Genomic DNA, 16205 nt, shown 5'->3' on the forward strand with positions numbered 1-16205 from the left:
GTGTACTCACTTTATTGTTTCATACATCAAGAATCTCAATGAACATGGTCCACATAAATTTATACAAAATCTATCGACTAAATAAATTTAGTGTTGTAATGATTTTACGGTAATGTATCACAAGTGGGGTTTGTGAAGATTTTAGTGAATTTATATTGTTGAGATCTTGATTAAATTGAAGCTAGACCACCATGGAAAACCTGGGAGCACTGAACGGCTGTTTCGTCCTATTGTGAGTCTCCTCATCGGTACGCATCCACAATCCCGTCTCGTGAGATTGTAAACCAGGACCTACCACTCTCGCGCCTGAGCACTTGACCGAGAGACCAATTAGCCAGCTGGCATCCGACGGTGTTAATGTCTTACCTCAACCAATCCAACTTTCATTCTACTGAGGTAGATACCTGTCTCTACCTGACATGGATTAGCTCCACTGGCCATGACTTCTCACTAGAACTCCAAGAATTATCTCATAGTGAGAGTCACTGGTAAGCATATGATCATTATCACAAGGGATGTTTGTGGAGGTTTTAGTAATTTTATATAGTTAAGATCATGAGTCAATTAAAGCTTGACCACAACTGGTAGATCCTGGGTTCGAATCTCGAGAGTGCGGGATCGTGGATGCTCACTTCCACTGAGGAGTCTCACAATAAGATGAAACGGCCTTCCAGTGCTTCCAGGTTTTCTATGGTAGTCTAGCTTCAATTGAGTAATGATCTTAACTATATAAATGTAATGTATCATGTTAACAGTAATCTGAGAGAGAATTATTGGATGAATGAGTAACAATGTTGATTCAGTGTCAAATCTATGGATTCCAGTGAGTTTCGAAATTTAATTCAAACATAATATACCTTCCGGCTGAAATTATCTATACATGTTCACTACTTCAAACGGATTACCTGACACTAATAAGAATTCTCATCAAGAAAAGAATAGACAGAGAGAGAGGGTAAATCTCGAAGGAACTATAATATATATGTGCGAACCAATCAGAATTGTAGATAGAAAGTTTTGGATTTGAGCTATAATGCTATGATAAAAATTATACTAAAATACGTACAATTGACTGACTAAATAGATGGAAACGTATATTGTCTGCTAGCAACCATAATATCTTTGATAGAGTCTTTTGTTACCTTTACAGAGAAAGGTTGTACACTTTTCACAAACTCATCTGAATACGGTTATACATTTAGGTAATTTATTGAAATATCTAGATGACAGGAACAGTTAGCCCCTTTTTGATGGAGTTTTGTTCTATGAGGTAGATGGTTTGTTCGTGAAGCTTTCATCGTCTTTCTAAACGATATCATCAGCATAAACTTCAGATAGCCCCAATTTTAAAACAGGCTGCCAGTGTTCAATGAATGGAATGAAAAGTCCTAAACAGTATGATTTGAATATAAATTTTATCAAACAATAAATAAGTAAACATGATTACATAATATTTACGTATAGAATCCTTTCATAGTAACATTTTTTCTTGAATTTATTCCCTCCCATCATAAAACATCTGGTCCCTAATAATTACGTAATACATTAAAATAAATAAAAATGTATTAAGGTAATATTAACGTTTCTGGTATTTGTAACACAAATGTAAACAATATTAATTGCCATACCAATATCTATAGCTGAGTGGTTGAGCACTGGTCTCGTAAATCAGGAGTCGAGAGTTTGATCCTCCCTGGAGGCAGTAGGTGCCCTCAAATGCCCTGGTATGACAGAGAGTAGGGCGAGTCCGCTCTCCCTCTGGAAATGCTCTCATATGGCTACGCGTATATAATCTCTGCCAGGGAAGTCCAACTCACTACCTTCTCGTCCCGAGGGTGTTGTTTACGAAATTAAGAGGAATGATAAGAATGGTATATCGTACAGTAATAGTCTATGGATCAAAATAAAGCTTATAATAAGAAGGATACGAATATGAATAGTTTAGTTACTTAACAATTATACAATAAGAAGCATACATATAATATTTGATCCATAAATAGTTTTCAAAAGGTACTATTCATAAGTCTTTTCAAGTTATAACATAATGAAAGACAATGTGATCCTGGATGAGTTTGCTTGATAGATTCAATTGATTATGACAGAATCCTTTTTTGAAAATGTCATCGAATTATTATGCTGAATATGTCTAGGTGCATTTGTAGAGATATGCCATGCTGAGAAAGAAATTATATTTGCCTATGTACTGGCTGATTCTATATCAAGCTCATATAGATTATTGTAGTTTTAGACAGGCTAATTTATGCATTATTCAGTTATCTTAAGCCTTGTCTTTCTTTATCTCGATTCGATTTGACTAATGATATTGAGTAACACTTAATTAAATAGGTTTGGTTATATGCCTTCTCCACCGCGTTTCATTTCATTTCGCTCTCATCCTTTCACTTTCTTCTCTTCATTCCTTTCATCGTTTGTCTTGATCTACGTTTATATAAAATATACATATTCAAAACTTTATTCTCGTATTCCACTAATTTAATTCCGTTATTCACTAACGTCATTAAACTAGATAATTACAAACGAGGATTGGCGACATGTATAAGTTTTGCTTACTTACGCCTGTTACTCTCAAGGTAGCATAGGCCGACGACCAGCATTCTCAAACCAACCCTGTCCTGAGCCTTCTTTTCTAGCTCTATCCAACTTTTGTTCATTCTTCTCATGTTTCTCTTCATTTCTCAGAGTAATGTGTTCTTTGGTCTTCCTCTTCTCCTTGGACCTTCAGGATTCCATGTGAGAGCTTGTCTTGTGACTCAGTTTGGTGATTTCCTCAATGTGTGTCTTATCCACTTAAAGTGCTTTTTCTTGATTTCTTCCTCCACCGAAATCTGGTTTGTTCTCTCACACAGTAGGTTGTTACTGACCAACGGATCCTAAATATCTTGCGTAAACAACTGTTGATAAACACCTGTATTTTCTGGATGTTGGTCTTCTTAGTCCTCCAGGTTTCCGCCTCATACAGTAGAACTGTGTTCACATTTGTATTGAAAATTCTGATCTTGGTGTTGGTTGACAAACAGTTTTTTTTGAGTTCCAGATTTTCTTCAGTTGTAAATATGCTGCTCTTGTTTTACCGATCCTCGCCCTCACATCTGCATCAGATCCACCGTGTTCATTGATGATCCCACTCAGTAAAGGTAATAATACGGTTCAAATGGATTCAGATATTAGGGCCCACTAAAACTAAGCCTCTTACTTACTTACTTACTTACTTACTTACTTACTTAAGTCTGCTACTCCTCGTGAAGGAGCATAGGCCGCACACCAGCATTCTTCATCCAACCCTGTTCTGGTCAAGTCTCGAACTAAACTAATGATACTCTGATCATTAGATCGCATTACTAAAAAGGTAGTTCCTAAAATGGGTAACTTCTATTTAGTTCAGATCACCATAATCTGATGACAAGTTTAAGGCATATAAATTGATTCGATGACGTGTATGAATGATGAATTATATAACCATTACTATCTTGATTCAATTCCTATTGAGATGTTGAACGTACAATAAACAATATTAGGTAAATAGACGTAATTCAATTACTTACCGATCGTCTCGAAATGGTCTAAATGTTAATAATAAGTTTAGTCACAATATATCAGATCCAGGATTCAGGATCCAGAATAGAGAACCAAAGTAAAGACTAGATAATATTTTAATTAGTACATATAACTGAACATTCATTGAGATGGTGGGAAATATTTGTAGCTCAGGCAAATAATGTCAGGGGGGGGGGTTGTTCACTTAGCGTGGTACTCAAGTCAGTTAGCATATATTGATTCAATATATCGATTCAATCTATTGACCAGTCAGAAAAATTATGGACAAATATCGGATCAAGAATCAAATCAACAAAATATACAATCAAGAAGTAAACTTTGAATGGTTAAAGATCAACACTAACTAATCAAGATCAGGGTCTACAGGACAAGCTGTGAGCCGTATGTAGAGAAATTTGAACACTTCAGTTTTACTTGAATTTTGTGCTTGTGATATCGTTCGAAATATCCATGAAAACTTCACGGACAAACTATCTAGCTCAAAGAACGAAACTTCACCGAAAGCAAGCAGTCACTGTGGGGGAGAATAAACTAACTTCTCAGTTGAAGAAGAGATCAAGAAAAGACGATAGAAGCGGATAGGACATACATTATGGAAATTAACAAACTGCATCACGAAACGAATCTCAACTTTGAATCTTGAAGGGAAAGATGAAGATCAAGTAACACACTACTTTGGGAATAGGAAGCAGACATGAAAAGAATGAATAGCAACTAGAAACAACGTGATAGGATTGTCCAGGATAGAGTTGGATGCTGAAGGGCAGCCAATGCTCATCCACGACACGTAACAGGCTGAGATAAGCAAGTAAGTACAATCAGTCACTCTACCGCTGATTTCCTAATGAACAGGGGTGAAGCAAACTTTTGCTTACTTACTTACGCCTGTTACCCTTCATGGAGGAGCATGGGTAAATCAACAGCATTCTGCATCCGATTCTGTCCTGGACTATTCTTTCCAGCTGCCATTCATTATGTTAGTGTCTGTTTCCAATTCCTAATGCAGTATTTTCTTTAGCCTTCCTATTTTAGTTTACCCCTCATGATACTAAGTTAGGGCTTGCTTCGTGATACAGTTTGATTATTTCCATGTCTTATCTACTTTCAACATAATTTTCCTGATTTCCTCTTCAACTGGAAGCTGATCTATTCTTTATAACATCAGTTTGTTGCTGATGGTAATCGGTCAATTAACATTGATTGTCTTGCATAGACGATTGTTTATAAATACGTGTACTTTTTCATGATGGTTGTAGTAGTTTATTAAGTTCCCGGTAAACTTAAACGTTTTACATGTTGATAACAATCAGTGACAGTCAAATGAAAATACGTCTATAGATGACTTTGTTTCATCCTAGTACGGGACTCCTCAGCAGAGCGCGTCCAAGATCTTGCCCGCGAGATTCGAACCAATGACCTTCGATCTGTCATTCAACCTTTAGACCACTTAGCTGGCACCCAGTGGCGTCAATGTCTATGTTTTTACGTCCATAATTTATAAAACCAGAACTCTGTATTACACTGTTTTCTATATTATTGCTTACCCCTCAATTAAACTGAGTGAACCGAAATATTGATAAAAAAACAAATACTTTAAGATATACTCAGTCTATTAATGATTATTGAATACATGAAATTAACTATCAGTATTATTACAACTATTACATTAACTATTTCAAATCAGAAAAGGGTTTCGTGGAGATTTTACTAATTGCATATGGTTGAGATCATGGGTCAATTGAAAACCCGGAAGTACTGGACGGTCGTTTCGTCCTATTGTGAGACTCATCAGCAGTACACATTCACAATCTCGCCTCGCGAGATTCGAACCAAGGACCTACCAGTCTCGCGCCAGAGCACTTAACCAATAGACTACTGAGCAGGCATCCAACGGTGTTAATGTCTAACCTGAACCAATCCACAAAATTGCGCGACCAACTTCTATTGTATTGAGGTAGATACCTGTCTCTACCTGACATGGATTCGCTCCACAAAACCCCCTCGTGTTGACGAAACATGAATGATTATTTGATACAATCGCTTATATTTGATTAATAATTCAGTTGAAGACCTCTAGACATAGGTTCTTTTTGAAAACGTCGGTAATTCGTCTCTAAAGTGTTCATCATAACTACTAATTGAAACATGAATGGGAATTCTCATGTTATATCCAAACTGGAATAATGAAACGGGACTGTTGGGATCTATGTACGAACTAATACTATCAATATATGCTTACTGTATAACTCTTAAGGAACTAAACTATGTTTAACCATATTTCTCTGTTACTATACGATTTACTCTTCTTAAGTTATTCAAATGTTATTAGTAACAGCTTGTCACAATCAATGACTCTTTTGCTTAGATCTTGTACAAATGTTCCAACTTCCGGAGTGTTGTGGTTTGATTTCGCTTGTATATAAACGAAATATTTCTGAAATATACGATTCAATACAACGAAGGTTGAGATTCGTGCTCTGGAATTAGCAGGCAGATAAATGGACTGATCAGGACTCTAGGTTGTTCGTTCAGGTGTCAGCGTCATTTGTTGGTCGTATAAAATGAAGTATCTAAATTTGGCAATTGTATTTGCGGTAATCGTATATAGGTTAATGACATAACAACTACCACTTACCTATTATTTAAAAATTTATTGATTATGTCCTCTGAAAGTAATTTTAAAGAAGAAAAAAATGATTACAAATCGATAGTCTCAGTCAGTCAGCTACAATATACGGTCGGGCACATATATGCATCGGTCCAAGTTGCCATACTTCGTTAACACAACAAGATGAACACCGAATTCATAGAAGTACTTAATTTGGTGGTGGTAATATATAAAAGAAAGATTTTATGTAAGGATATAGTATAGGAAGGAAGATAGATATGAGGCAATTTTAATCTCATGGTTTAAGGAGATCGATTCTGAGCCATGTCACCTACAGTCTCCAACCATTGGTTACTATAGTTACTCGGACCCCAACTAGGTAGTCTGTATCTACCAACATGGCTTAGACTAGAAGTAAGTGACATCGAGGACTGATGCCACATTTTTGTTTGGACGACCCTTACTCTCTTCCAACCATTCCCTATACTAGTCAACATAGGGCGTCGTCTTAATCGGTGTTCAGGCATCTGCAACGCGTGGACCAAACATCTCAGTTGATGAACATTCACAATCTTATCAACTGATTTATCATCATTCCCTAATGTCCTGTGTCTAACCTCACTATTACTTACCTGGTGATCCCAGCAGATGCGAGCAATATTTCCAAGGCATATGTGGTCAAATACTTGTAACTTACAAGTACCTTCAACTCTAAATGGCCATGTTTCACAACCGTAAATTGGAACACAGTGAACTGCTGTGCAGTATACTCGTCCCTTAATTGATAGACGGATATCTCGTCTTCGCCATATGTGACGTAAGTTAGCAAAAGCCAAACGAGCTTTTTGACTCCGTGCTGAGATTTCTTGAGACACAAACCGATTAGGATGAAGTTGTCAACGTGTTCGACTACAGCAAAACAACCAACTATGAGAACTCGTATAAACATTTTATGATACACATCCATTTCTCAGTTTCACATGTGAAAAATAATATGACGAAAAGATAGAACCTCTTGTTGTTCTGTCCAAATGATCGGATGCTTCTGATGAAAAGGAATATATTTCTACAACTCACCTGCTCACTCTATATGACTGAAGCAATTGATCTCAACTCAATGAAACCTAACTTATAAAAACAAGTTCTAACTGTTCCCCTCTCTACTTCAGTATGTTATATATATAAGGGGTTTTTATAGGATATATCTAGAGAACCTACTATTTCTCTTAAAATCCAACTAGTATATATATTTTCATAGTTGAAAGCGTGACTCAATTGAAGCTAGACCACCATGGAAAACCTGGAAGCACTGGACGGCCGTTACGTCCTATTATAGGACTCCTCAGCAGTGCGCATCCACGACCACGCACCCGCGACATTCGAACCCAGGACTTACCAGCTTCGCGCCGGAGCACTTAACCGACAGACCACTGAGTCGGCATCCAACCCTGTTATTGTCTAACTTCAACTCATGATTTCAACTATGAAAATATTGAAATCTCCACAAAACCCCTCCTGATCTATAATATATATATATGTAAATCAGTTCTTGTGCATGCTACTTATATCGACATAAGTAGTATATAATGATAGTCACAATTCGAATGTCTCCTAGAAGAAGGTCAAGAAGATAGATGAGGATAGAACGGGAACAGAAAGTCATTTGCATGGAAATGTAGGAGCAATGAAGTCGAAGACGATTGACTGATATTTGTAGAAGAGACAGTAATCTTACTTAAACTTGCAAATTTACTCCATGTTAATAATATTAGAAAGATTGAAAAAAAAATATTTTGAACTCACCAACAGACGGTACTTTGACACCCCTGAAAACAAAATCGATTAACATTCAAAAACACTGATGATGTCGTTTAGAATACTGATGAAACCTTCATGAATAAACCATCCAATTTTGAAGACAAAACTTTATTTCGATAAGTAATTTATATGACATTATGAATAATGTTAACTCCCACCTGTAGCTATTCTGGGGGTCACTGCCGATCCCAAGCTCGGATAAAGGAAGGAGGTTTGGGCATAGGGTTAGCAACTTCATCCCGTAGAAAACTAACTCGCTAAAAAAAACACTAACCAGGAAATGAATAATGTTATCAATGATAGACGAATTGAATTATAATTTGTTATGGTTTATATAACCCTATAGTTGAGATCATTCATTGATATTGTACAGCCGATATGTATTGTATCAAGACAAACAGCCATTTACATGAATGTTTAGAATAGGTAGATTGTAGTTCAAAGTATGTTATCCAATCTAAGATACAAAATCCATCTTATCTGAAATATATCATCTAGATGAAACTTCTAGTGAGACTATAAGTTAGCGACAACCTTTGAAAGAACCTTAGGAGTGTCTACCTACTTACCAGAGATAAGTGAAGGTGTAAGAATAATAAACATCATCACAAACTGATATCAGCTTAAGCAAGAAAATGTTGTTTGTTCAAATATAAGTGAATGGATTTTGCAGACAAAAACTCTAGACCTGATATCGTAAATCTAATTGGTTCTTCTAGTCTCACCAACATAATCTCCTCTTATAACAAACGATACTGGATTCATGTTTTTTTTTAAAATACGAAAACCAAGAATTTGATACATTTATAAGCTGCTAAACAATTTCAAATAGGATCCATCTATTCTACTTCATAGTTAGTATGGAATAACTTGACAATATTTACTATTGTATGGAACGAGAACGCAAGCGGTAACAATCGAATATATTTGAGCATAAGGTTACAGAACATCTTACTAAAGTACTTAATTTGCAAAATGTCAGTCAATTGTCTCCAACTTGAGTATTCGTTTAGCGAATATCAGTCAATCGTCTCCGACTTCATTGTTCCTGTATTTCCATGCAAATGACATTCTGTTCCCGTTCATTCTTCCTACATTTTCTTGATCTTTTTCTGCCAGACATTCTAATTGTGGCTATTGTTATATAATACTTGTGTCGATATGAGTGGCACATACCACACTTAACTTATCTTTAAAGCAGTGGATTTCAGGGTTGTTCTGCTTATCATGACACTTTTTTCTTTATTGAAGTCTGTGCCGAGCTTTTCATCAAAATCATGCTCTGACCTTCATAGCTTTGTCGACCGGTGTTGTCACCTAAAACTAATGTCCAACGGCACCCTGTACGTTCAATGCCTGAGCTCCAGTGATCTGCTGAGCTATTTGAATCCAATATCCGCCCAGAGGCCACATGTCCCACTGCTGCTCACCATCGACAGCATCCGCTACAGTCAACGTCACTCCACCATAACATTACCTCGTAACTTTAAACGTTTTGGTCAACTTTTATTATCAATATAAACAAATGGTTATCCAGTTCAAATTAGGATTGAAAAAAAAATCATTTTTACACACTTACTCAGTGGTCTGTTTTCTCGGTTTTCTTGCAGCTGAAATGTTTAAAACAGGATGTATTTTAAAAAAACAATTACTTATTCAATTTCAGTAGTGTAATATCGTAGTGAAAATTGAACTACGGGTAACTTCTGAGATCTATTAATGGACTAATGCTCTGTATATATTCTTATTGTGCAACTATTCAGTAACCACATTATGTATATCTTACGAATTACTATTCTTAAGTTATGTTTAGTATATTGATTACTGTCTCCTATGTTCCCAGGCACATTTTCGCTTGATCTTGTATGAATGTGATTTCATATTTTAGTAATTTTATATAATTGAGATCATGAGTCAATTGAAGATAGACCACCATGGAAAACCTGCAATCACTGGACGGCCATTCCGTCCCAACGTGGAACTCCCCAGTAGTGCGCATCCACGATCTCGCCTCACGATATTCGAACCCAGGACCCACCAGTCTCACTCCAGAACACTTAATCGATAGACCAATGTGCCAGCTGGCATCCAATAGTGTTGATGTCTAACGTCAACCTATGCACGAAATTGCACGACAAACTTCCATTGTACTGAGGTAGATACCTGTCTCTACCAGACATGGATTAGCTACATCGGTCACGAATTCTCATTAGAACTCCAGGAATTACCTCATGCAGCCAGTCACTAGTGAGCATATGATCATTATCAGAAGGGGGTTTCGTGGAGATTTTAGTAATTTCATATAGTTGATACTGGTAGTTTCTGGGTTTGAATCTCGCGAGGCGGGATCACCAATGCCCACTGCTGAGGAGTCGCACAATAAGACGAAACGGCCGTCCATTGCTTCCAGGTTTTCTATGGTGGTCTAGCTTCAATTGACTCATAATCAGGCAAATTCACCAGATAAAATGTGTGTCTACTAATTAGTATTTTAAGTTTAACAGAAGATAACAAATATTAAATAAATATGAAGTGACATTTATAAACGTTAATGTATTCATTATAAATATCCGTGTACATCTGATCATAATACTTTATTAGACAACATAGTGTCGTGATTCAAAATAGGCTTTGATCCGATTCCGTGACATTGACAAACGAATGAATATACACCATCTGTGGTCTAGAGGTTAAGTGCTCTGGCGTGAGACCGCTTGATCATGGGTTCGAATCTCGCGGGTTGAGGTCGTGGACGCGGACTGCTGAAGAGTCTCGCAATAAGACGAAACGACCGTCCAATGCTTTCAGGTTTTCCCTAGTGGTCTAGCTGCAATTGACTCACATTTTCAACTATGAAAATACTTAATCTACACAAAATCCCTTCTGATAAGAATGAATATACACAACGGTCTGAATGTTATACGATTTTGATATTAAAAAAAACTTATTTTTACACATGAAATATTCATTAGATGACTGACTTATGAAATAAGTAGATTGGACATATATTTTTGAAGTTGAATTTATGAGTTAATCCAAGCTGGACTTCCAACAGAAACCTAGAAACACTGGACAACTAATCCGTTCTAATATAGGACTCCTAAACAGTTCACATTCACCATTTCACATCAAACAGACTCGAACTCATAACCTTAAGCTTCACTCAAAAATGCTTATCCTATAGACAACTAAGTCGGCATTCAACGATATTGATATGAGAAGCCATGACTAGTGGAGTCTAATCCATGTAGAGTGAATACAGTTATTCATCTCAAGCAATCGATGAGGACCTGCATAATGAATTGAAGTTAGACATTAACACCATTGAATACATCGAAAAGAATGAACATTATTCCGATGTGAATTCCTGAACTATCAACATATAACCTACTGATCACTTAATATTGATCTTCAATATCAATCAAGTAAATACCAATCACTTAATACAATATAAACTTACATCCACTATTTTCAATCTTATTTATCATAGTGCATACAATAATGATTAGAATAATGTGAAAGGATGTTAGATTCATTGTACGAAAGATCATGATTGAAAATGACTTTTGTTTATTCATTCACTTGTTGTTTATATCTATATATATATATATTTGGATACTAAAAGGAGATCACATGTGTGTATGCCAATTCATTGTATGTTGATCAAATGGAATTGGCAATCGGTTTACTTTAACTCTTTCATATAGAGACAATGTGATTGAATATGAATGACAACATATGATCAAATTGTTTTAAAAGGATTGTACAAAATAGTAGTAACTATGTGAATAGGTTTTATAGAAGAGAGAAGAATGAAAGTTTGATTGGACATTATTGAACTGATGAACAAGATCAAAATACTATGGTGTAGGTTACTTATATCTACATAAGTAGTATATAACGATGATCGAGCGTTGAATGTATTTTAGTAGAACATCGATAAGGAGAGAACGGGAATGGGACGGAATCATTATGAAAATGCTTGAACAATAATAATGTTGTGAGATAACAACTCATTGAAAACGATTGGTGAACGGTTGCTCAAACTTCATGGATTGGTTGAAGTTAGACATTAACACCGTTGGATGCTGAGTTAGTGGTCTATCGGTTAAGTGCTCTGGCCCAAGACTGATAGGTCCTGGTTTCGAATCACGGGAAGCTGGATCTTGGGTGCGCACATCTGAGGAGTCCTACAATAGGACGAAACAGCTGTCCATTGCTTTCAGGTTTTCCATGGTGGTCTAGCTTCAATTGATTCAAGATTTCACCTACGAAAAATATTGAAATCTCCACAAAACCCCTTCTGAAGATAATGGACTGTTGTTTACAAAGGGAACGATCAGGATTGAAACAATCGATGGATAGTTTACAAATCAACTATTTACATTCGATTATCGCAATTCGTGTTCTTCTTCCCCTACAGTACTAGAATAAAGATTTAGCGGAGATGAATTACCGGTTCACAGTTCACAGTGATACGTTAAAAGATTTACAGTGATGGCCTCTCATGAGCTCTCTATCCACATTTCATAATCTGAGTCAATCCAGCCACTTATGTAATTATGATTTGGCATCAGAGCATAACTTGTAGTCTTGATCATATTCTCTGTCAGTTCGTGAAGAGTTACAAAAGGATGCTTATTAGATTGGACCTTAGAACTTAACATATTTATACCAAGAATATATAGAATGAGAAATATTTAACTATCAAATTCATCCAGAATGACTGAACAACATCCAAACGTCAAAAAAATCGCTCAAAACACTAATAGACAATCACCAATTGTCATTGATACTCGTCAAGGAATTGATCTGAGTTGAGATAGTATTAGAAACGTAGAGAGAAACTGGACAGTCGATTTGTTCTAGATTGTAACTTTTCAACATAGACTATATAGAATTTTATCAAGGATCAAACCCAGGATAGTGTAATGTAACATTTAGAGTTAACATATAAGAAGAAATAGGTTGATATCCAATGATACAAAGTTTTGACTTCAGTCATTCAACAATGAAGCTCAGTAATCAGTATTTGAAAATGATGATATATATTTCACTTCAACCATGTTAGAACTTCATTAGTCATTAGGATAGTTGAAAACTTTACATGTAATTAATATGAAAAACCAAAATCTGTAGCTATTCAAGCACAATTTTGAAAGTGTAAACCTTCTTTCAAAGATGATTATTCATTGATGAATGATTATGTATCATTTCAATAGATAATATAATGAGTCAATTAGAACTAGACAACCATAGAAAACCTGGAAGCACTGGGTAGCCGTTTCGTTCCAACGTGGGACTCCTCAGCAGTCCGCATCCACGATCCAACTTTAAAAGATTTGAACCTAGGAACAATCAGTCTCACACGCAAGTGCTTAACCTGTAGAACACTGAGCTGACCGGTATCCAAAGATATTATTGTCTAACTTTAATCAATCCACGAAATTGATTGACACATCCATCATTGTCTTTAGTGAGTTACTATCTCACAATAGACCTAGATGAACTCCACAAGTTACTTCTTCTCATTAGACCTCCATTTGTACAAATATTCAGTTTGATCTATTTATGTGACTTGAAAACAACAAACACTAAAATACTTATGAATTATTCCTTCTTTTAAGCATGTGATCTCTTCTTAATGACAAGTATCAAGTGTACAATCATCTGATTTTGAAAGTTTTTCAATGTCAATGTTTTGTATCATAAATACTACTTGTTTAAAATTCATTTCTTTTGATGTATCCTTCCTAATGAATGAATTCTGTATTCATAAACAGGTATATAGGAACTTACAATTACTATAATCAGTAAACATTTGAATACATTATGTTATCAGGGTTGTTTGTGGAGGTATTAGTAATTTTTTGTATATGGTTGAAATCATTAGTCAATTGAAGCCAGACCACCATGGAAAACCTGGAAGCACTGAATGGCCGTTTCGTCCTACTGTGGGACTCCTTAGTGGCAGTGCGCATCCACAATCCGCTTCATGAGACTCGAACCCAGGACCTACCAGTCTTGTGCGCGAGCACTTAACCTCTATACTATTAAGCCGGCATCCAATTGTGTTAATGTCTAACTTCAACGTTGGATGCTGTCTCAGTGGTTTATCGGTTAAGTGCTCGAGCGCAAGACCGTTAAGGTCCTGGGTTCGAGCCTCATGAAGCGGATTGTGGATGCGCACTACCACTAAGGAGTCCCACAGTAGGACGAAACGGCCATTCAGTGCTTCCAGGTTTTCCATGGTGGTCTGGCTTCAATTGACTCATGATTTCAACTATACATAATGTTATGTTTGAAAAGATTATGAGATCAACTGAAATCAGTGAACAGAATGAAGAATGAGTGACACAAGGACAAGACAGCTAAACTATGACAATGCGTTCAAGCTTTGGCTAACTAAAGGTAGTCGTCCAGGTTTAAATAAAGGAAAGTATATTCTTTAAGCAGCCAGAAATGTCCTTTAGAGACGTTACAAAATAACTTTTTTTTGTGGATCATTATTTTGATGTGAATTAGATCGAATGATGATATTGTCAACGAGTTCACCACATTAGTGGCACAAAATCTGATTTCGATTAGATTCTATGAATGATTGGTATTGAGATATATATGTCGTCAATTTTCGACTTAATTCGCGTTGGAATATAAAAGAATTAAATAAGTTGAATACAAGAATGGATTTCAAATACGTATATTTCATACAATCATTGATCCATACAAATGATCAAATGAACGTAGCGAAGAGGGCATAGCGAACCGAAACGAAATGATGTACAATGTAGAAGGTGAATGAGCCAACTCAATTTAATCAAGCTGTGGTGTGGTCTACTTATATCCATATAAGTAGTATATGGTGTTGGTCAGACATAGAATGTATTTTGGCAGAAGACCGATGAGGAAAGAACTGAAACGAAACGCAATCGGAAGGAAAATGGACGAACAATGGAGTTAGAGAAGAAACAGTGAAGATCCAGACTATTGGTTGCTAATTTGCAAATTAACTGTTCATTGTATGGTTGAAAGAATTTACTGAGATAGTCTTTAATTTTTGCTTAAATACATTCAATTGTCCCCGGTCGTGTTCTGTTCACTACAAAGCATCAATCGTTAATAATGGCCAGACCAAAACCAGGTTACAGACATGTCAGGAGTGAAATAAAAAGTGAATGTACATACGCTCATATAAAAACATTCAAGTTTGGCATACGAACAACTACCGAGGTCAAGAAGAATGAATAAATTAGCCTGTTTGGAAGTTAGAATAAGCTATGTGAGCTTGCTTAATACCACAGCCTATTAAAAGAGGCAAGTAACCAATAATATTTAGGATCCTTTCCATGGCCAAATACAATCTGAAGGTAAAATTATAATAACAAGATGTTTACCAAGTGAGTTCTAGTGATCTAGCATACCTAACACTAAGACTATGTAAATTAGTATATCAGTAGTACAGAGAGTACTTGAATTTGTTAAAATGTATCAGCAATATCTTCCTTCCCCATAGTCAGCTAATTTGAAACATAAATTTAAGCTCCTATTGAATTTAACAGTCATTTCAAATAGCTCTATGTGTATCATTATCATTAAGCGATCTGAAGCATTACAAGGAGAGATAGATGGTGTTTAAAAGTGGTATACAATACTCGCGTTACCCTCTATTCTGTGATCGTGAAGTGGATTGACATGTATCCAAGTTGATGATCACTATGGTACTCAAATCCAGTACCGTTTGCTTCAAGCGCAATCGTGTTATCCACTTAGTTACTGACTGTTTGAATATTCTCATTGACATTTAGGACTGTATTTGATCAGTCTTAGCTCTGTGGCAAAAGTTTCATTGAATGATTATTGATTTACATGCTTTTGGAGTTCGCCATATGATTAATACTCAACAACATGAGAGTAATGAGATATCGAAAAAATGTTAAATCTGTCTGTACTGCACCTACGAAACGAGGACTTAAGCTTTTAATAAAATACTGACATTATTGTCTGCATTTTTCCATTCAGTAGAGGAGTTTCACATTCACATATGTCTAAGCAGTATAACAGTGTTATAAGCAAAGATGAATAGTGGCTAGCAGTGGAATCCAGTTTGACGCGCGTTTCGTCTTATTTGGGACTCGTCAGCTTCATGTTCACTCTGGGACTCTAACTCAGTTGCTTTCATTTACCCCGGAGTGAACATCAGCTG

General features: G+C 36.1%; 1 non-coding gene across 1 annotated transcript; it reads left to right on the forward strand.

The window, feature by feature from the left end:
* Window positions 1-1630: 1630 nt before the first annotated feature.
* Smp_tRNA_02411_Pseudo_CGT.1.1 lies at window positions 1631-1701 on the forward strand. The gene has a single exon. It is a non-coding gene (tRNA).
* Window positions 1702-16205: the final 14504 nt, after the last annotated feature.

This window comes from Schistosoma mansoni, assembly GCF_000237925.1.
Source record: "Schistosoma mansoni, WGS project CABG00000000 data, supercontig 0097, strain Puerto Rico, whole genome shotgun sequence".
Lineage (NCBI taxonomy): Eukaryota > Metazoa > Platyhelminthes > Trematoda > Strigeidida > Schistosomatidae > Schistosoma > Schistosoma mansoni.